Here is a 21,682-nt window from a genome sequence, read left to right on the forward strand (position 1 = left end):
GCTTTGTGATCAAGAGAGCAAGATCATGGATACAAGCAACCGAAATGAGTTTCCTCAACAGGAAGACTGGACTCAGCCTACAAGATAAAGGGAGGAGCTTAAACGGCCAAATGTTAATTAGTATCAATAATTGATAGCATTTATCATTTCTTGCTATGGAATATATACAGCAAGGGTAATACAATACCAAGTATTAAAAATCATCAAAAATCTGAGGTTACACTGTTTAGCATTTGGTGTATGTAGTATTTCCACAAGACTAAAAACCATTTTGGTGAAAGTACTTTATACATTCAATCATGAATTTTCTATTTCTTATTCTGTTTAGGGTCACGGGAAGGCTGGAGTCAATCTCCGCTGGGATAGAGATAGGATAGGCCAAGGACTGATGTAAAGTCAACAATCACATTCATTCGCTCAGGCACAGAGCAGGAATCTGGATGAAAGGCAACTTTGTGAATCACGACAACACAAACGTCTCACCTGCACAAACAGCCTGTGTAGTTCCACATCTTGTTAAAACACTTTGTATCAAGTTGCAGCAATTGAGAGGGAGGTCACGGGAGGGGAAATCAATCTACTTCCTCCAAAACACAAAAAGTGGCCTCCACTTTCACCCACAGCAAGGAAAAACACAAATCCATTCCTGCTCTTTCTTTCGTGATCTCTGCTTTCCTTTATTTCTCATGAGCTTTCACTCCAACGTGACAGCACTTTCTATAGCCTCACAGCCCTGTACCCTCTCGTGTCTCTCCTCACCACTAATCCAAATCTGCCCCAGAAATACTTTCATAATGACCTACTCATGTGAACTGCAGATAAAAAACATGTTAAATTTTGTAACCAGTGTGATCATTTTTCCTGTAATTCATAACTGGTTGGGTAATAAAACACCAAATGTCCAGAATTCTCACAAAAAAAATAAAATGAAAAAACTGAAAGGTGGAGGGTACCCATCTGCTGAATAACAGGTTTCATGTAACATCATCATATTGTATGCTGCTTGTCAAAATTGTCTAAAATGTCCGCTACAGAACTTGACTTTTGGAAAACGGGTTGGATTGAATGAGTTTAAAGGTGTACAAATCATTAAATACATGCAGATTAACTATATACTATATTCTATATACTATATACTATATGTACCACTTCATGCTCGGATCCAGCAAAAATGCATTATCCGTAACGGATAGTAATTTCTAACAAGTATCCAGCTAATCCCTAATATCTAATAACATTGACCTACAAGCTGAGTGTTCAGTTGTGTCGTCCATGCAGGCTGACTGACGTCACAGGTGGAGGACACATTCCATTCCACTCCACCGAAAGGTAATTACACAATTAAAGAGAGCTAGCAGCTTGAAGCACAAACACATCAAAATACAGCTATTGCTAAATTCAAGTCAGCCAAATCATTGAACAAGGGTGAAAGGGCTACATGGTACAATTTGCGCTGGAAAAATTGTGATTTCACAGCCCAATAACCAGATTGAATTGTCACTTCTTTGCCTTAATTAATGCGGCCTGACAAATTATTGTTCATCCAAAAAATTGATGAGAGTCGCTTTTTTTGTGATAACTTGTATTGGGTTTGATGAATGATCTTTTATTATCTCACTTGCACTCAAAGAAGACTGCTAATGAGACAAAATTGAGATTTAACTGTGCGGTGGTGTTAAAGAGAACAGCAATGAAAGAGGGATAAAAAGATCAGATGGAAATGTGACTTCTTTTATGTTTTGGTGTTTTGCTCACTCACTCGCAACGCAACGGATGTCATCCAAGCCCTGAGATGGTCCAGGGCTGCTTTGAGGGCAGCTTCAAACACCATTAGTCCAGCCTTTGAAGGGGTACACGAAGCCAGAAGTTCTTTTAAGAATTTTGGAGTATGACAAAGTCTCTATCTCGTTGTCAGGGCACCGATCGAAATAGTGAGAGATACAGGGCTGATCAGAGAATCACAAATCACTTTGGGTTTGCCCATCGGCACTGTGCAATCGTTTTCCTAGCTTTACCTTCCAAACATCGGCCTGCCAGCTCACTCATCAGTCCAGCTTCACTCAGCTACTACCTGAGCAATACAGCAAACACGTATGGGCTTTTTATTCTTGTAAAAATACATTGGAACTTAAATATCCAGAGAGTCACAAGCAGCTTAAGAAATAAAAACATGGACATGTACAAGTGTAAAAAATGAAAGGAAAGAGGTTATGTTTTGTGAGTGTGTGAGTGAATTGGGCGGTTTATTTTGCATTATTTGTGCACTGGCGGTGCACTGGATAAGGGCTGTTTCTTAACTGTGATATGAGTCTTGGTGTAAGAAAACTGATCAGGATGATGACCAACGGCACCTCTTCTGAAGGCAGGTGGACCCCCCCTCGCCTTTTAAAGCTCAAGTTTCGTGGAGTGGAAGAGACCACTCAATGTTGTTTACAGCTTTACACAAACTATAGCTAACTAATGGAGGTGATGGAAGGATGGATATGTCCAGCAGTCCTCACCCTAGCGTCTAGTCTTTGTTTTGTATTGTTGTTTTATAAGCTGTGATTAACTTCTGTCTACAGGTGAGTATGGACGTAACAATGTATGCCTGTATGTCCCACACGGCGACGAGATGTTCATGTTCATGTTTGATAAGTTTGTTGTACGACTAGTTTGCAAACATGCTGGCAAGCGCTTGTGGAGTCATTTTAAGAGTCGAAAAATCTCTGCAGTTAGTATGGGGAATTTCCAGTGACGTGTGGGGAGGTTAATGGCTGGTGAGGCATGGATGGACTCTTTTACCTGGAAGACGTGCATATAGCTGATACCTTGTTGGAAAAGTCTGATGTTCCTGATAGGGAGAGGCCCATTGTATTGTATAAAGGGCATACATAACAAGGCCATATTAAGTGGTAAATAACGGCACAGAGAAAGATGATGGAGAACAAGGAGAAGAGCTAGAAAGCTTGCTGGGGAAGGGGAGATAAACCAGGATGAAAAAATGGGAGGAAAGCAGATTACGACAAAGGCACAAAGGGGAGGCAGGGTGCCCTGCCAAGTGTGTAAAGACCACCCATATCTTCTTCACGGTGTGGTCCACGACCTTGGGAGGACAAGGAGGCAGGCACCCACCCCTCCCACACACCAGGCACTCACACGCTGATATTTTTGTCCTTGTGTGCATGGGCTGTGCAAAATATTTCAGAAGTTGTCTGATCGGAAAAAGACAAAAATACCAACAAAACCCAAATCTAATGTTTTGCGGACTCAGAAAAAGGAGAGATATTGTTTCCCTCTCATAAGCACACAAACAGGCAAGGAACACAATAGATGAGAAGTCATCACATTGCTTTATCTCTCCAGACATTTCACCTACTTGCAGCATGTTGTTTACACCAACTCAAAGGAGGGGCTGGTGTGTGGGACCATGTTCCATGCTTGTATTAGCTTGTAATGCTGCTGCATACGTATGCTTCACATGTTCACAAACGGATTAGTGAAGCCTGTAGGGATGTTGTCACTATTTTAAAGTCATTTTAAAAAGACAGACTGCAATAAAACAATAACTGGAAGGCCAACAAGGTTTGACTTTATGTGTGTTTTGACCTTAGTGCCGGTGCCATGGCCCAATTATCACTTTATTATAAATCTGCATTTGTATAATATTTCATTTCCTACCAAACTCCTCCTGGTGCATGAAACAAGCCCATAACCTGGAAATTGCATTTTTACAGCTCCGCCGCTTCATGGGCATCGGTTTGGTGGCTGAGGTTTAATTAACTCAACGAGGACTCTGCCCCCCCACGTGATGTCACCTGCAGGACATGTTCCATACCCCAAACGCCACTTTAACTGTGGTGGAACATTCCACAGCTCCACATGACCTGCAAACATGAGCGGCTGGCGGCATCACACACTCCAGACTGAAGGTACTCACATTAGCTTTTCATTATAATAAGTAATGGGAGTGGTTCCCCACCCTTAAAATGCCATTAGCTCCGTCTTCCTCCCCTCTTCCCCCACCATCTTTCTGCCCTTTTTGCCCTTCCCGATTTGGAGCTGAGCGAGGTGATTAGCTTTATGGAGCGAAAGCTGAAAGCAGAGAGGAAAACGCTACAAATGATATTACCTTCAGCCTGAATAAGCATATGACACCTGACATTATCCTCACAGTCGGCACAGGTAATCTGCCTGTCTTGGGCCTCGGTTGAAAACTTGCTCGTGTCACCAAAAAGCATTTGCCCCTCTCGCAGACTCACACTTGAGAGCCTTTAATCTCTTGCAAAGTTATATCAGCATCTTGTAAACACCCCGGCACTAATTTGCTCCCCTTCCCTGATAATTACGCCAACTAACGAGCAAAGCATGTCAGCAAAGCGGGAAGGGCAGAGAGCGAACGGGAGAGGGGAAGACAAGGCACAGATGGGTGAAGTAAAGTTTTCTTCGCATCTTCCACGTCTCTGACCAGTCCATATGAGGAAGTGCAATGTGTATCTTACCAAATCAGCCTGTGTGTGTGCGTGTCAAGGCCAGATGCCCATATCTAACAGCCCATCTGTGAGAGGGGGCCTGCCAGGCCACTAATCAGGCAATCCATCACCTTCCTACCTGCCACTGGCTATTATTTGGGAGCCTTTCATGCGTGCACATCACGCATGCATCCGCACACCGTTATTTACACACACGTCACATGTGCACGCGCAAATGTATTAGCTGTGCAAAGAAATGGGGAGGAGTCTACTACGTGGATCGTTGCTAAAGCAAATGGCAGCATAAGGAAGGGAAGCACTTCCATCATGGGTGTCCAAACCTTTTCCACCAAGGGCCACATGCTGAACAATGAAAGGCTGCAGGGCCACAACACAAGGACCGATGCTAAAAAGTCAGCTTTGTGATGTAGGTGAAAAAGATTTTTTCCCATCTGTTTCTGTCTTCTTCAATAATCTTCCGAAATCACTTCTGTAATTTTTTGACTTTATTGCTATGATATTTATTTATATTATTGTAACTTTTGGCAGCAGATCACTGCAAAGACGGTAGTAAATGAAGATATATAATACCCTCATAAAGGATAGGCTCTTTATTTGCAAAGTAATGGCCAAAGGACAGAGAGGCTCATCAAACAGAAAGGCAATCTGTCACGGTACAAACTAAATAAACAGTCCAGAAATGTAATACATAACATCAATGACCTGTGTGTAATGTTTGTTATAAGTTAAGAATATGAATAAGAATGAATGAGAACATAAAATATTTACCTCAACATCATTTAACCCTGAAGCTGATTATATATAGCTATATTGTTTCAATGGCTTTGGTGACTCATCCTATTTATTTTGAAATATAAATTGTGGTTTTGGGAAGTCCACGTTCCCGCATGCCACCACCAGTCTCACACACTTTACTGTGAGAGAGACGAAGGTCGCCACGAACCGGGGGAAACCAGGGCTGCTTAATGAGCTCCTCAGCCACATCACTGACAAACAGAAACACACACACACACTCACACACAGGTGCGATAGCCCGCGGCGACGACGGCATGATAAGCTGTCAGATCACTGATGTAGGAGAGATTTTATTTGGCTCTAAATGAAACACTTTGGAACCTAAAAGGCAGTGGTTGGCTGCCAGCATGTACATACACACACACACACACATTTATAATTTGCTTCCTTGTAACAGAAATCCCACATTGTAGGTGTATTCTGTTGCACAAGTAAGGCAGGACAGTATTCTGCCATTTCATATTAACGTCATAACCACATGTCACAAGAAATCTCATCCAATCAACAAGCAATTGGTAGAGGATGTCACTGTGGACATCAGTGTTGCCGGTGATGCGGGTCTATGGTTGTTTCATTCCTCACCAGACCTTTTCTCTGTATCCACACACAGCGGACCAATGCAATAACGGGAGCCAATGGAGTGTAATGTATTCTACATGTTCTACATTTGTGTGTGTGCGTGTGTGTGTCAGTGGCACTTGTGGGAACCACAAGGGTGTTACAGTTATCGCCATCTGTTTTCCAGTGTGACAATTAGAACACGGTTTGAGTAACACAAGCCATGTTTGCAATATTCTGTCTGACACACACCCAAACGCACACACACACACACAAATGGAAACACACTCATACAGCTCCCACCCGTGCTGCGTCTGCCGATCGATGGCGTGCCTTGTCTTCCCCTCTCTTGCTCAATGTGTCGGTTCGTAAATCACTAAGATAAGCCAGGACCTATAAAGTACCAAACCTGTGGGTCTCTTGAGCACACACACACACACGCAGGATGGATGGGTTTCCAAAAGGAGTTTAGGTTGGCCACAGAGCACAGGAGAGAAAACAGCACCTGAGACATTCATCATGAAGGCTCAAACCGACACACACACACACACACACACAGATATATGAACAGAAATATGATTACATCACATCAGCAACCACAGCAAACAGGATTACGCTTCTGTTGTCTTTGTCGTTGCAATAGATACAAATGCGCTTTAAGAAGTCCTTTTCCTTCTAATTCATGTTGTTTTGTTTGGTATGCAAATGTGTAGCTTTTAGCCCAGCATGCAAAGGCATGGAGGATGGTGTAATCAATAAAGTGTTTATTTAACAAAACATGACTCACAAAAGCAGATAAAAGGGATAAAGTGAAAGAGACTGCTAGGGTTACCTAGGGCATACCTACCATGGATGGTGGACAAACCGTAACACCCCCAACAAAGGAAAAATCATTACAAGAGCAAGGAATAACGCATGCAGGGATGCAGCGGAACGCATCAAACAGGCTGGTGAAAAGTCCACACACAAACAGTCCAACAAAACCATCAAGTGAGAGCAAATGCAAGGAAATAAATAGTGCCCAGGTAACACAGGTGCGCTCCAAGTGCCCCCAAGCCCAAGTACACGTGTAGCATACAGTGCAAGAGACAGCAATTCCAAGTGTCGGGGAAAACTCTGCTGCTAAGCCCAAAGTAGACAAGAGAGGAGTTATGAGAGAATATCATTCGGATGCCAGGAGAGAGACCAGTACAACCTCAACAGACCACTTCTAGACAACGTCTGTTCATGCTCAAATGTGAGGAAACCATGGATCATTTCCCATGTGAACTAAAGTCTTTGGTGGGACAGAAAAGCCAAACAAATGACTTTCAAAATATTCAGGAAGTGAAGAATGAAAAGCGAAATGACAGGAAGGAGGAAGAGCAGGTGGACTAGCGGGTGCCAGAGAGGATGCGTGGCACCTGGCGACAAGCGGCCAGCCTGCTCGTGCCCAGCAGAGCAGCAGCAGGAGCAGCTTGAGAGGCAGCAGGATGACTGTCGCCGTCGCCTGCCAACGGCATACACCTGTCACTCAAAGCCTTGTTTGTCTTACTTCCAGGCTGACTGTTGCACTGCATGGAATGAGACCCTCAGAAGAACTAATCCTTGTGTGTCAGTTTTAAAAATGTGTCTGGAGAAGGGTGGGTAGTAGGAAATCTTGTTGTTGATCAGTTGTTTAGCCAAGTATTTTCATTCTTACCTACCCGACACTAGCTATTGTGTCTACCTGGAGAACTAACGCAATGCACAGACTTGAGGGTAGCGACTTCCAGCAGCACGGCCCCACTGTAATTAGCCCATCAGAGAACAGAGTCGAGCCTGCCAGGCTGTTAGCACACAAAGCCGTGGTGGAGTGTTCTTGTGTGTGTGTGCGCAACAAGGGGTGCCATTCTCACAGCCTGTTCTGACCACCCAACCATCTGCGGGCATACCAGGCGCCCGCCTGTTGGCCCTCCTGTGCCAGGCACTTTGACGTGGTTGCATGGTAACAGGTCTGAGAGGGCGGTCTGGACTGTTCTTTGCCAAATGGCGTTGTCAGAACACAGAACACTGATTTCATAAAAAAAAAAAAAAAAAAAAAAAAATCAGTCTGTAAATGTTTATTGCATTGGCAGGGCTGAGAAATGTCCCTTATTTTGAAATCCCAATGTTGTCTCATATGATGATATTCTTTTAATTGACTTGTGGTGAACCATGGTTATCCACTTCAGCTGCACTTGTATACTTTTACACACAAGTAGTGAATTATCATCTAGCAGCGCAGTGAAGAACGACAATGCAAACATAATGAAACTCACAAACTTACCACCCGCAGCACAAACACACACCGAGACACACACATTTGCTTTGCACACAGGCAGCCGTCTAAAAATAAAATAAGATAGCGAAGCAGTGGCTCATTCATCCGTGACTCCATTTCACTCGGAGGCGCCGCTAGAAAATTAATTGCACTAATTGAGTCACAGTGTTCATCAAACTGCTGTTCTCATTTTGCACATTCATTAGGGCCTCGCTTTGCGAGTGCATCCCTGAGGTGACACAGTGTGGTGCAGCTGACGAGCGTGGCGGGTCGACGAGGCTGCCAGCGGAAGTCAGCAACAAGGAATTTGCCAGCAAACAAACTCAAGACATTGTTGTGCTTTGTTGCTGCATAATAATGCATCACTGAAATATATTAACATACTATTGGCTTTCTCACCCAGGATTCCCTTGCTATGTTTTTCTCACAATGCCAGTGTGTTTATCCTCAGCTTGCGAGTGTGCACGTGTGGATGACACAGCAGTGGCCAACTGAATTACAATGCAAGCAGTGACTAATGAGACTCAGGATAAACAAGGGCTTCCCCCGCTGGTGCTTGCCAGTGCGTACATCTCAGTGGTTGTGTGTGTAGTGTAGTTGGTGCACCCTTGACCTCTATGGAAGCAGGAGGCTGAGAAGAACGGGGCTGGATGGAGGGGCACTGCACGCCTGTTGCACGTATTAGTATGGGGCAGAACCTTTAAGGTGCCTTCATTGATAGGACTTACAATTAGTGCGTCTGCAAAGAGCAAAGACAAAGCAGTGATAACAGTTACTCAGGTGATGGAAATCTAGTATGTACATGAGAGTTCTCAGTAAATATTTACAAAAGCCTTGAAACAGATCTGAATGGGCCTTTTGAGAGTGAAACACAATAGTGGAGAAATTGCCTTGCAAGGGATCGGGTCCAAACAAGAAAGGAAGCGATTATGTGGCGTGTGAATGCCTTGGCTGTTGCAGCCTGGAGGGCTGTGGGAGAGGGGGGGGGTGGCGACGGAGACAAAAACAGGGAGATGGTTACTCTGTAGCATGCCTATGATGGCAATAAAAAGAAGAGCATAACGGGGGGTGGCATGGAAGTGAAGGTGAGGAGAGACTAGAAATTGGACCATGGCAATGAAAGAGGCATTGAGAGGATGGTGAGGGAGCGATTGAGAGGCCAGCAATGAAAGCATGGCTGGGTAAAGAGGGTGGCATGGGAAGGATGGGCAGACAAGGCCACAGAGTGGAGAGCAACAAGGGCAGGATGGCAAGGCGTTGAAAGGGTGGAAAGAGGGCGATGGCAAAAGATGACTGGTGATGGGATGATGGAGTTGAGATGGCTGCAGAGGGTATGAAAACGATGACAAGGTGAGGATGGCGAGAAAATCCTGAGAGAGTGAAAGTGTAGCTGCTGCACAAACAGCCGAAAGCCTCTCGGTGGTGCCTTGCCATTATTGGCTTGCTGCCAAGCATTTTAACTGGCGGAACATAAGCTCGCCACTACCTGGAACATTCACAAGTCCTCCAGTGAATTGGACACAAGAGAGCAATGATATGAAGCATGTGGTTTTCCTGGAGGGGGTGTGTTTGTCATGGCGTGATGTCAAGGGAGTCTGCTTGTGTCGCTGTCATAATGTGAACAGCTAAACTTGACCATTGGAAAAATGTGAATAATGTGAATAGGGACATTAGCAATGCTGATAGTCATTAATACCATTTTCAATCAGATGGAGGTGGGACCAAATGTTGTATGCCGTCAGTTTAAGATTAAAGACCCTCTGGGAGAGTATGGAGGAATCCTTAGCAGTTGCATGGAATAGTGATTTGGAAGATTTCCCGACGCTGCCGGACATCTTTTGATTTGTCATGGGTCAGGCTACAATTGCACGCTTATTCTTCCGTGCTGATTTTGAGGCAGAGGAGAGGTCAAGTTGGAAATATTTACACAAAAAGTCTTGATAACATTTACTGTATATTATATCGATAGGCTGTTGTTGAAGGCCCCTTTTTGTTGTGGATTACAATCAATGAAGACATGATTGGATGACTTTAGCATTGTCTATGGCACTGGTCTTCATTGGGGTCCCAGCTGACTTTAGATCCTGGACTGTCAATCCCAGGGCAAACAGCCAGTTAGCAAATGTTTATGTTATGTTTATATATATATATATATATATATATATATATATATATATATATATATATATATATATATATATATATATATACACCCTTGCCAGAAGTTCAAACTATGTTGTCAAAAATGAAAACACATTTGTTTTTGGACAACATTTGTAGGTAGGATTTGTTTCAGCTCAGATTATGCACCAGCACGGTTTCAATATGTATATAATATATAATATGCAAATGATACCCAGCCCTACTAACCACGAGGCCACCATGCTGCTCCATACAAAGTAACAACTATCAGTTAGAAAAAGATCTCTGACCACTTATGTTAATTCTTTCATATCAAGCTGATGATATTAAATTCTCACTCTGCACCACAATGACGGACTCCAAATCAATCCTCGCCTTATGCCGGTCTTTTTGTTAGCATCCTGTCTATTTGGGAGTGAGCCTTACCGGTCGACCTTTTATTGTCCTTCTTTCCTGGCACTTTCCCATATTTTAAGTTTGATCAAAAAATAAATAATTTCTGGCCCTGCAGGTAATAATAGTGATGATATCCACATTTGATCTGCAGCACATTGGAATTTCCCTAAAATTCCCTTATTTTCAGACCAATAATGTGTGAATATGATTGTGAATAGTTGTCTATATATATATTGTATATTCTATATTATATGTGCCCTGCGATTGGCTGGCCCTCAGTCCAGGGTGTAGCCCACATGACCCTAGTGAGGACAAGCAACATTGAGAATGGATGCATTTGGATTCCTCATTTTTAAATGCAAATGCTGCAGGAATAGCGCAAGCGTTGGAGATGCTAGATTTGGAGGTTGTCCAGAACACCATTTCTCTCTCCTTCTAAATGGCCAACTAATAGCTTTCTGCCTTGCAATAACAATGACCTCTTATGCCAAATAGAAGACATGCTGAGCGGAGGAAACAGCTGCCGAGAAACCCTTGATGACTGGAGATATCCACAAATGAAACTTTGGTACTGAATTTAAGTGCAATGAAAAACTCCACACAATCCATTGCTGTCCGGGACCATCAGCGTGGCTTGCAGTGCATGAGAGTTGTAAAGCCACAGCAGGCAAACGATAAGATCTTTTAGCCGCAATAAAACACCAATGAGTGTTTATAAAATATGTGATCAACTTAAAAGGGAAAGGTGACAAATGATGATCACTAGTTGAAAGACTCTGAGCCAAGAACCTGTCAGACAGCAACTTAGAGCCTCATTAACTCCACAAATGCTGTGGCGAGCTAGCACCTTTAACAGGAAATATGGGCGCTGCTGTCACCGCCCGCAGGCGTGATCTTTACTGCTAAAGAGAAGAGGAAGCGCACAGCTAAATGACGTTAATGGTGTATTGATGGTGGCCGCAGTGGCCCCACGTTGCAGGGACTGTGCCAAAGCAAGCGCTTAATGCCATGTCTCTAATCACTTCAAAGTGGAACCATTATGGCCCTTTATTCATGAAAAAACTACTGCTGAGGGATGATTCAGGAATTCTAAGGGACTAATGCTAGATGTACGTCTTTTGGGTTCTGATAGAATGATCCTTTCCTCAGGTTTTATGAACATTACAGTGGAACATCCATGGTTGGATGCAGTCCATTCCATCTTGACCATTTGTAAACACAGAAAGATTCATGAATAAATGAACTGCAATGCTGTTTTGTAGGCTCTCGCACATCCTGTGACCAGAATGAGGATATGCGGCATAGAAAATGGATGGATGGGTGAGTGAATTGACCTCCTGTACACTACTTCTTAAAATGGACCAGACACATTAGGTGAATTAGTATCGGTAATCGGTATTGCCAAAACCAGCCTAAATTTTGCCCAGAATTGGCTTGGAAATGAAATCAATGGTATCGCACATCACTGGAGCGTATACTGCAGCAATCTTAATGCCCGTAAACTTGCACTTCACCTTAACAAGTCACATTTCTTTGGTCATGTGAACATTCCCAGTTGTCACACAAGTGTAAAAAGAACCTTCTTATGTTCTTCTCCCAACAACCTTTGTTGAGGCTGCCTCTTCTTTTAAAACAAATGTCACCCATAAGCAAACACAAATCCAAACCAAAGCACACACAGAGTTAATGCCTTTGTGATGCCACCTTCCGATGCCATTCATGACAGCGGTTTGCAGCAACTTAAGAGGCACATTTGTCAGATGCACAATCACTAAATGTCAGAAGTGTTCCTCTGCATGAATCATTTGACATCCTCTTTTCATAGAACCACAATTAAAAAGAACAACAACTGGAAAACGTGCGTGCATCATGCTCAAACACATCAGCTAAGGCCATACTCATCACTCAGAACCATTGCAGCGCCCAATCCCAGTCCATAACTGCTGGGAGGGAGTAGGTGGGGGTGGGTAGCTTTATTGCATGGCTTACCTACCGGGGAGATAAAAAAGATAAATCAACTTAGTATGTCACACAACCTCCGCCTTCAATTTGGTATTAAATTAATAAACGGACTTAAACCTGTGAGTGGACTACCCATTCAAATGGAAAGATGCCAATTTCAAACTGTAATAAAAGTCATCTATTTATCAGTGCTCATGTCATACTTCATCAAAATGTGACCATGTAAAATACAACCCGGGATTGCTGTACAATTAATTAACCAATTAATTATGTTGCATTTCAGATAAGAAAGGTTTATGTTTTAAGTGAGCAGGACGGGGTGGAACATAGCTTCAGAACGCTACTACGTATAAAAAGTTTGGGAACCACTGCTTGGGCCATAACTTTCATTTCAACACTTTATCCCTGGGGGGAAATTTAAAAGTGGATATAACTAACAACCTGCAAGTATTTTTACTTGTCTATAAAATGTATTTACGTTTTATTTGTATTTGCAGGCCATTGGAACAGATTGGATTTACATTATTTCTTATGGGAACATTTCATTCATAAAGATTTGCTTATGATTCCATCAGCACAGTGGAGAAAGTATACATGTTGCTAAAACCAAGATGATCATAACAGAGTCACACATACACACACACACACACACACACACACTGTGGAACATCTGCAGTTAAACTAGGCCAAGTAAATAGTAAATAAACCACTGTGATCATCTTTCCGAAAGGAAGACAGCAGCAGAGAGGCAGCCTCCAGGCACTTCCCATGCACTCATTGAATCCTCATTCAGACTTTTGTTTCCATGTCGGGCTCTTCAGTCTTACGTCTAACCAGCAGGGACAAATTGCTGTACTCCTTTAGCTGGTCATTAGAAAAGGAAGATGATCTTGATTCCCTGTTCTGGAGTGCAGGTCCGAAATCAATTAGCTGTTTTCCGGGAGTGACACTTTCTGGAGGGATTTATGCTTCATTAGCCGTTTCTCCTGAGTGTAAAAAGACGAAGCAGAAAGACACGGCAGCCAGTTTTATAGTCTAGTCAGGTATAATGATGCACAATCCCCAGGTAAACCAATGGATGGTTAGGTAGACCTTTTTCAGCAAATTGGACTGAACCCTCATTAGATGCCACCGAGCGGCCACTGAGGGGAAATTGCTGGTGGTCTTATTTCACTTTATGAGATTAAAGTTTTATCTGTGAAGGAAGAAAACAGGCGCCCATCTTTGGACATCTTGGAAATATATTGCAGCTGGAATTAGACAATATCAAGCCGAACATCAGGAGGGTTATTACTGGGCAGGTTTCATATGTGGTGCATCAACACCATCAAACAGATAAAAGACGATGTCATTTTGGCCCCAGGCTGATACAATGTATATTAGTAGAGCAGAGGTCCTCCAAAAAGAGCAGAGCAGGTCCAATGGCCAACAATTTTACTTGTTGACACAAAAAATACATCCACGGCGCCCCACCCAATGGGGAAATCCCAACACCTTCTGAAACACAGAGTAGAACCACCGCTCATCCACATGAGAGGAACGGCTCGGGCATCCAGTCAGGATGGGGAGGTGTCCGGGAGACATCCGACCGGTAGGAGGACTCGGGGAGGACCCAAAACACGTTGGAGGGACTATGTCTCTCCACTGGCCCGGGAACACCTCGGGATCTGCCAAGAGCAGCTGTATGAAGTCTGGCTGCTCTCGGCCCCCGTGGTCCCATCTCGGACAAGCGGAAGAAAATAGATTTTTCTTACGATAAAAATAAATGAAAGAAAATGCTTTTCACCTTGATATTTTCACTTCACTACTCAAGCAAGCTATTCATCAACATGTAAGTAAAAATATAACAATCAAATATATCTGCAATTGTGCAATAATAGACAGGTTCAAGTTTGACACACGGGATCAAACCGCACTCAAATCAAATTCATGCATTACACACACACATCCAATGTTAACACTTCTTTTCTAGTCTTAAAATTATAATAGAAATATAAAATACAATAGGAATGAAAGGGATGAATGAATATTGAACATCACTTTTACCTTGACTGAAGACTTAATTGTTGACTGCTTTGTTTAATTGAATCATGTTTGTCACCTTTATCAAAAGGCTGACGTTTTCTTTGGCATTGTTGGTTATTTTATCATTTCTGGTTATTCAACGAAAGGCAGAGGCTTGCCAGGTAACTGTGTTGGTTAGCAAACCACTATCAGAGTCAACCATGTTGGGCTACGATGACTTCCGGTTCCGGTTTACTTGCCAACAGTGACAGGCTGCTAACAAGGACGTTTTGTGATGAAAATACATTAGGAAGACGTATAATGTAACGTATAATAGTCAGTCATGTTGTACACGAAGTGGGAAATGTCGGAGGCAAAATGTCTTTGATGTCAACTGAAAAATTCACTCACCAAGGTTCCACTGTAGCTAAGAGTCGCAACGCTTAGCGCCAAGACACAGATTTGATTGGCCAATGATATCCACTAAGCGACTAATCACGGCAATGCTACAAAATACCCTCAAAGATTGCAACGGATTTAAATGTCGTTTCAAAGTTGGCGTCGTTGGGAAAATGTCATCGTTTTAATCTCTTCTTATTTCATCATTCCTTTAATTTCGTCATGGATACTTTCTATAAAGAAATGTTCACATCGGATGGCAGTGCTAGCATTGGCATAGAAAATAAGGAGTTTTTTTTGTGGAAAGTTCAACGTCGTTCAACACTTTTGGGAAGAACAGAATGGACACCCGCTGGGGCTTAATCACCCTAAATCAATAAATGCTGGCAAATCCCAATTGGCAGGTTTTTAGATCCTCCCAGAGTGAAAAAGTGGGCAGAATTAACTTGACAGATCGACTTGTAATAGGTTTTACAAAAAATACAGCATGTAGCATCATTCTGATAACCCACTGAGGGACGTGTGATTTGTCTTTCCACGCCTGAAGGTGCCCTTGAAACCTGTGTGTGTATATGTGTGTGTGTGTGTGAGCACGCCACCCATTGGGTGAGGAAGCTGAAGTGGCGAGCGGTTTCATGTCTCCCACACGTAAAACCATGATTAACACAGCTGGGTTTCAAAGATCCCAGCAATGCCAAGAAAATACGCTTAACAGTTCTCACACACACACACACACACACACACACACACACACACAGCCAGGTTCCAAGAGCAGACAAAAGGAAAATGGAGCGCTAAAATGAATGGTTGTGCGGCCCATTCCTTCTCACTTGACAACAATTAGAGTGCAATGACACAAATCCTTAGATGAGAGCGGCGGCATTAAAAAGGCTGCAAATGATGCACCTGATTAATGCAGAGACTTGAGGGGAGTGCACTTTCCAACAAAAGCTAAATGACCCACGCTATCGCGCCAGCCACCCCCCCTCCTCCACCCCAACCACACGTGTATGATTGAACCGTGGCGTAATCTGGTACTCTGTGTCGCCCACAAGATTTCATTACAATGGGAACTAATGTGAGAAAAGCAATTATTCCACTCCCATAATGCACTACTCCAGCACAACGGTGACCTTTTCCGTTTGCGATTGTTCATTTTCAAAGTGCGCTCAGCGCTGTGAATATACATGAGTATCAACACGGAGGGCAGAATATTTAATCTCACCTTTTTCCTCGTCTTTGTAGCTGGAATGAAACTAATTTAAGTTTCTCTCATTCAGCGGGAAACAAGCCACAGCCTTGAACTTAATGAGGTTTAATGACTACACTGCAGTTGACTGTATGTTCGTCACATGACATTGTTGATGTTGATGCCACAGCAGTACCTGGGTTTTCGTAGGCCCCTGATTAGGTATAATTCGGATTTTGGTAATGTTTTGGTTATTGTATTGCCAAAAATTGCTCAAGAAGACGACATTGTGTGTTGAGGTATCGGCTGACATCATCACTGGATGTCACAGCATCACTGGATTACTTAACCAAGGCAGATGGGACCTCCAAGTATGTAATTCAAATGATTTCCATTGTGGCCAAACATCCCTGAGAGCTCTGTGTCTCCATCTTCAACAACGCTAAAAGTGCAATGCTCTTGTTTGCATCTCATTTGTTTTATTTAGGGCAGAAAGAAGTCTTGCAACGGCAGTGTCATTAAAATGTCTCTTTTAAAGTACTGAAGAATGTCGCGATAACATCGAGCGACCCCTCTGTTTTGTGCCACCCCCTCGCTGTGCAGCCTCCTTTCCTTGCACCCCCACCTCGTGTTTGCTCTCTGAGTTTGTCATCGGCAACCCAGCTTGTCCGAGTGACTCCGAGCCATTAAATATTCATCTGCTCTCATCAATTGCTCCCTCGGTCCTTTTAGAAAAGGAAACGGGAGTTGGGGGGAGGGGGGGGATGACACTGAATTATTCAGGGGCCCAATAAGGGCTATTTCTGGCAAATGTCTTGACTTAGATGTGGTGGCGTGATTGTACGTTTTGATGTGTCAGTGAACACCCTGTTTATCCCCCACTGTCATAATTACAGAGATTACACCATTAAGCAGGGGTCAGCCGATGTCTCCTGTCCACCCACTGCAATTACCCATCAAACCACGCGGCCACCAGATAAATAGCATGCCTTCCTATGCCAGGCCGCAGATAAGAGCAGAGAAGTAAAGATATCCTATATGGCGTCCGTGATATGTAAATGCGAGCATCAGACGAGCAAAGCTGGTGTGATCCTGCAGACAGCGACTGTGGAGACGACTTCAAACAGTAGCGCCGCATTTGGGAAAATGCTTGCAAGACTAAGATCACAAATCAACATCTTTCCAAAGCACAAGAACATTATGTCTCTAGAACCTCATTAGAAATGGACAGATGTTTTCATTTTTCAGGCTGCGGAGCCCCATTCCCTACAAAAAGAGGGCAGAAACATTGCAGTGAAAGATACGAGGTCTTTCAAAACATGACGTTAAGGATGTCTCACTCTCTGATCTCAAGATGGTGACGTGATAATGATTAGCCAATGCAGGTGTACCTAACAGATAAGAACCGTGAGTCTTGCTCTCATTATTCTGAGAGGATGAGATGGGAAGGCCAAGCATGATGTTGAAAAAGATGTAGAAGCGCTTAGCTGTCTGCAAAACGCTGCAGACAAAAACTTTTATTTAGAAATAACGTGCAGAAAGGACTCAAATAAAAAAGAAAAGAATAGCTCAAAATGTTTACCCTGTTTGATGGGCCCTCTTTTTTTACCTCCAGTCTTGTGAAGATCCTCCTTTTTTTGTGGTGCTGCTTTGGAAGGAAGCAGAACTTCCTGGTTATATGCCACTGCGGGGGACTTGTGCATGGTGGGATTTGCACTCGGTTGCAAAGCCTTTCTCGGATGCGAGAACTGCTGCCAATGGCGCTCCTGCTCTTTTGTCCCTGCTACAGTCATCTCTTGCAACATCGCAGTTCAAACATAAGAGTCTTATTCGTGTCTACAGGCCTCTAATCGTGATAAAAATTATTCCTTAACAGGTTTTCTATGGTGTAACTACAAACATATTCCATTTATTAATATTGAATCCTACTTGGTGGAAATTCCCCTATCGTGGTCGGACCAAGAACCAAAGAACGGTGATAAACCGGGGGCAACACTATGAAGTTGTTGTGATCACACGGCCCCTGCATGGTGGATCAGGGTGCCACCGGATGGACGTGCTTGGGCAGCGTCTGGAATTAATCGCTTGTATTGGAGTCCTTATATCAGGAATTTTAACATGTCTATTCATTTTAAACCATTTTTTGGGGTGATTGTTATTTGTCAATTGTTACATTAAATCTAATGAAGTGTAACAGTTTCATGAAGTTTGCAGGTGTTTGTTGGACCTTTAGGAAGTAATTAATGACAATAACCATGTCCTACTGTAATTTGGTGAAACAAATCCCTATATTGCTACACTATAGAGTTGAGACTTGACATGCCTTCTACAGCAACTTGGCGTCCAGTGCAACTCTTAAGGTGTCAAGGAAAGAAATTTACCAAAGTACGTCAAAGTTTGCCAAAGCCACACAAGCTGGCACCAAATACACACAAACACACACGGCATTGGTGAAGTCGAAAAGGTCCTTGGAGGGGCCACACACATCAGCCCCCGTGTAATGTCCTAATTGATCCATCGTGGACATACATCCATCCGTATTTATGAATACTCCCCAGCACTGATTTAGCAGTAGAGTCTTATCATGAGTTATATGTACAGTAAGTGTTCCTTCCAAGCAGCTTTGTTTTATTAAACCTGGTTTATTAAGCCGCAAGCACAAGATAAAAAAAGGCTATTTTTCTTTATTGTGTGCGGCGCTTCAGGGCAATAAAAAGGAACGAGGAGTCTGCAAGGAGTCAAGGGGAGACAAAGGAGGACAAGTCGAGCGGGCAGCATCTTAGAACGCTGACAGGAGAATGTTAACCAGCCTGCACTTTGGAATAACAATAGCCAGCACTGGAAGGGAGATAGCCCAGTGACAAAGCCTCCCCTGACGGAGGCACGCCGCCTCGGGATAAAAAATGAGCCGCTGGAAAACAAATAACCGCGATAGCAACTGGCTCCCGGGGACTTTCCTCTTCCTTTTGTTGGACTTCTATCTTGTTTGGGCTGACACAGGTGACTACTTTGTGAAGGTGGCAGGAAATGCAAAATAACCACTCCTCCTGAGATTTGGAATATCAGGACATACCATCTGGGCGAGGCTTGCCAGGAGATGTTGGTTTCCCAACAGAGGAACATACAGAGGACAACTTTGCAACACCAAAGACTTCACCTCTAACTACAGTTACTGTCTTATGAAAGTAATTATCGGTGTCCCCTGCCCAGTCTAGGGGACATGCACACTGTGGGCACACACAATCCTCTCACACTGTAGCCGCTACAGTCCATCTATCTCCCTCTAGTAGGTGCTACAGAACCTTGAACAAAAACCATTAGACAGTCCAACAGGCTCGGGCCCATTGCCATCAACCTCATAAACTACTGACTTTGTTTGGCGTATGAACACTTGTTTACTTTCTTAATGACTCTAGAGGGCTAATCTGTACTTTATTTTGCGGTTAATATAAAATGACTTCTCCCAGCACACAACAGTCACACAAGTTGTTTGTGAGGAAACCATATTGAATGAGGCGCTGTCATAAAACGGTCTTGTATATTCCAGTTATCCTCATTGGCGTGGGGGTGTGGTCAGCAGTCCTAGTGACAAAGCTTGTTAACCTTAGTCACTTCATGTATGAACTGGCCAACCCGAGGGGACATCAGAGTCACATTAATTGATTGATTTTTTGTGATTAAATAGCATAATACACATATTATATTAGCACCAACAGTGGTGCCTTTATCATCAAGCTTCTTATTGAATAGACAGGATCATTTGTTTGCCTCGTGTGCACAATGCTTACTGGTTGGTTCGAGATGAAATACTTTTTCCCCTCAATTAAATCGAAATGAATTATTATTCATTATAATTCAATTAGTCAATTTTGTTGTGCATTTATGCTGATAGTATTCTGTTGTGTGAGTGTTCATGCCTTTTCACAAAATTAGCATGGGATCAAATAATGACTTCCCTCCTTATCGTACGATATTGTTAGTAAAAGCCTTATATGACAGCCTTACCTTGCAGTTTTTTTTTTTGTTATTTTGGGCCAAAATGCCCACCAAAGTCACAAAAGTAAACCTATCTTTGAACAATTTTGTTGATGGGCTAGAAAACACAATGGGACCATAACTTTAGTCCTAATTTCATTTAAAATTGACTTAAAAAAACCCAATTACTTCCTGACACAATGTCTTGTCTTTCAAGACCATTTTGCCATCACATGGATGCAGGGCCAAACGGTCAGGAGATCTGGAAGATCTTTTGTTTCTCCTTTCGGGCATTGTGGAGTTTGCATGCTCTACCCATGCGTGTTTTTTCTCCTCACAGTCCGGTTTCCTCCCACATTCAAAAAATATGACTGTTATATAAGGTAGGCATGTATGTTAGTGTGAATTGGACGGAAGCCAGCATACCCCGGCACCACTAGTGAGGACAAGCGGCATAGAAAATGGATGAATGACATTGATCCATCATTGATGCACAGTCCACACACCAAGTTTCCCTTTGCTCCATTATGCAGGGGTTTGTTAAGAATGGAATATTTTCCGTCTGCTCTCAACAAGCCTTCAACATGTCTTGTTCAAAGCACAGTGAAAATATTACATTCATATTGAAGGCGTGTTGGTTGCTTTTATGACAAAAGCTCACCCATCACAAATTCATTGGCTGTTCAATGTGTCAATCATTATTATTGGTGAATGTAATTGGCCTGAGCTATGCAGAGGCTATTGTGTAACTTCTCCATGAATTCAAAAGAGAAGAGGATTGTGACCCAAAAAAGGACCTCAAAGGATCAGTAAATGTGTTGTTCTTTCGACAAGACAGGCTTTGTTTTTGGCTTCTTTCGAGCTAATAGAAATGTCAGAAATAACAGCAGAAATGTACAAAAGCATACAACTGCATAACTTTACCCTTTCAGCGCCTACCCCACTCTGGCCTTTACAGCATCAACTTGATTGGAAACCATCCAGCAAATCAAGTCAGCGCCACTGCCACTGCCAGTGGCTCGCAGCTCTGTTTGTTTGCGACGGGCCACAGGTGCCGGGGACACGTTCCGCTCGCTGCCAGCCTCCATATCTGTGAGACACTAAAACACTGTCCGATAAGGGGCAAGCAAACATTGTGTTTGTCCTTGTCACATGGGATCAGTGCGGGTGGCGCTGAGTAGGAGCGTTTGCAGCTCCAGCGACATGCGTGCGTTCTCCATCAAGGTTTGGCTGACACGTTCTTTAGATTCATGGTGACACTTTTTGTACCCTAAGCTGGTTGCACCATTTTTAGCAAATGAATGGTGGGGAACTTTGCATAATTTGCGATTTACAGGCAGTGCTAGGAGTTAAATACATGCGGCTTATTTCTGTATTGATGAGCTATTTGTTTTTAAATTCAAATGGGATGTATATGTTTGGATTGAATCCAACTGCACAGCTGTTGTTGTTTTCTACTTCACAAGAACGTGAAAATCCCTGTGATTGACTGCTGGCGATTAGTCAAGA

General features: G+C 43.1%; 1 protein-coding gene across 3 annotated transcripts in view; it reads right to left on the reverse strand.

Moving 5' to 3' along the window:
* LOC144901803 (receptor tyrosine-protein kinase erbB-4-like) overlaps window positions 1-21,682 on the reverse strand; it is a 152,630-nt gene that overhangs the window by 91,708 nt on the left and 39,240 nt on the right. The gene's annotated exons all lie outside the window — the stretch shown is intronic.

Source organism: Doryrhamphus excisus, linkage group LG15 (assembly GCF_037039965.1).
Source record: "Doryrhamphus excisus strain RoL-2023G ecotype Guam linkage group LG15, RoL_Dexc_Guam_v1.1, whole genome shotgun sequence".
Classification (NCBI taxonomy): Eukaryota; Metazoa; Chordata; class Actinopteri; order Syngnathiformes; family Syngnathidae; genus Doryrhamphus; species Doryrhamphus excisus.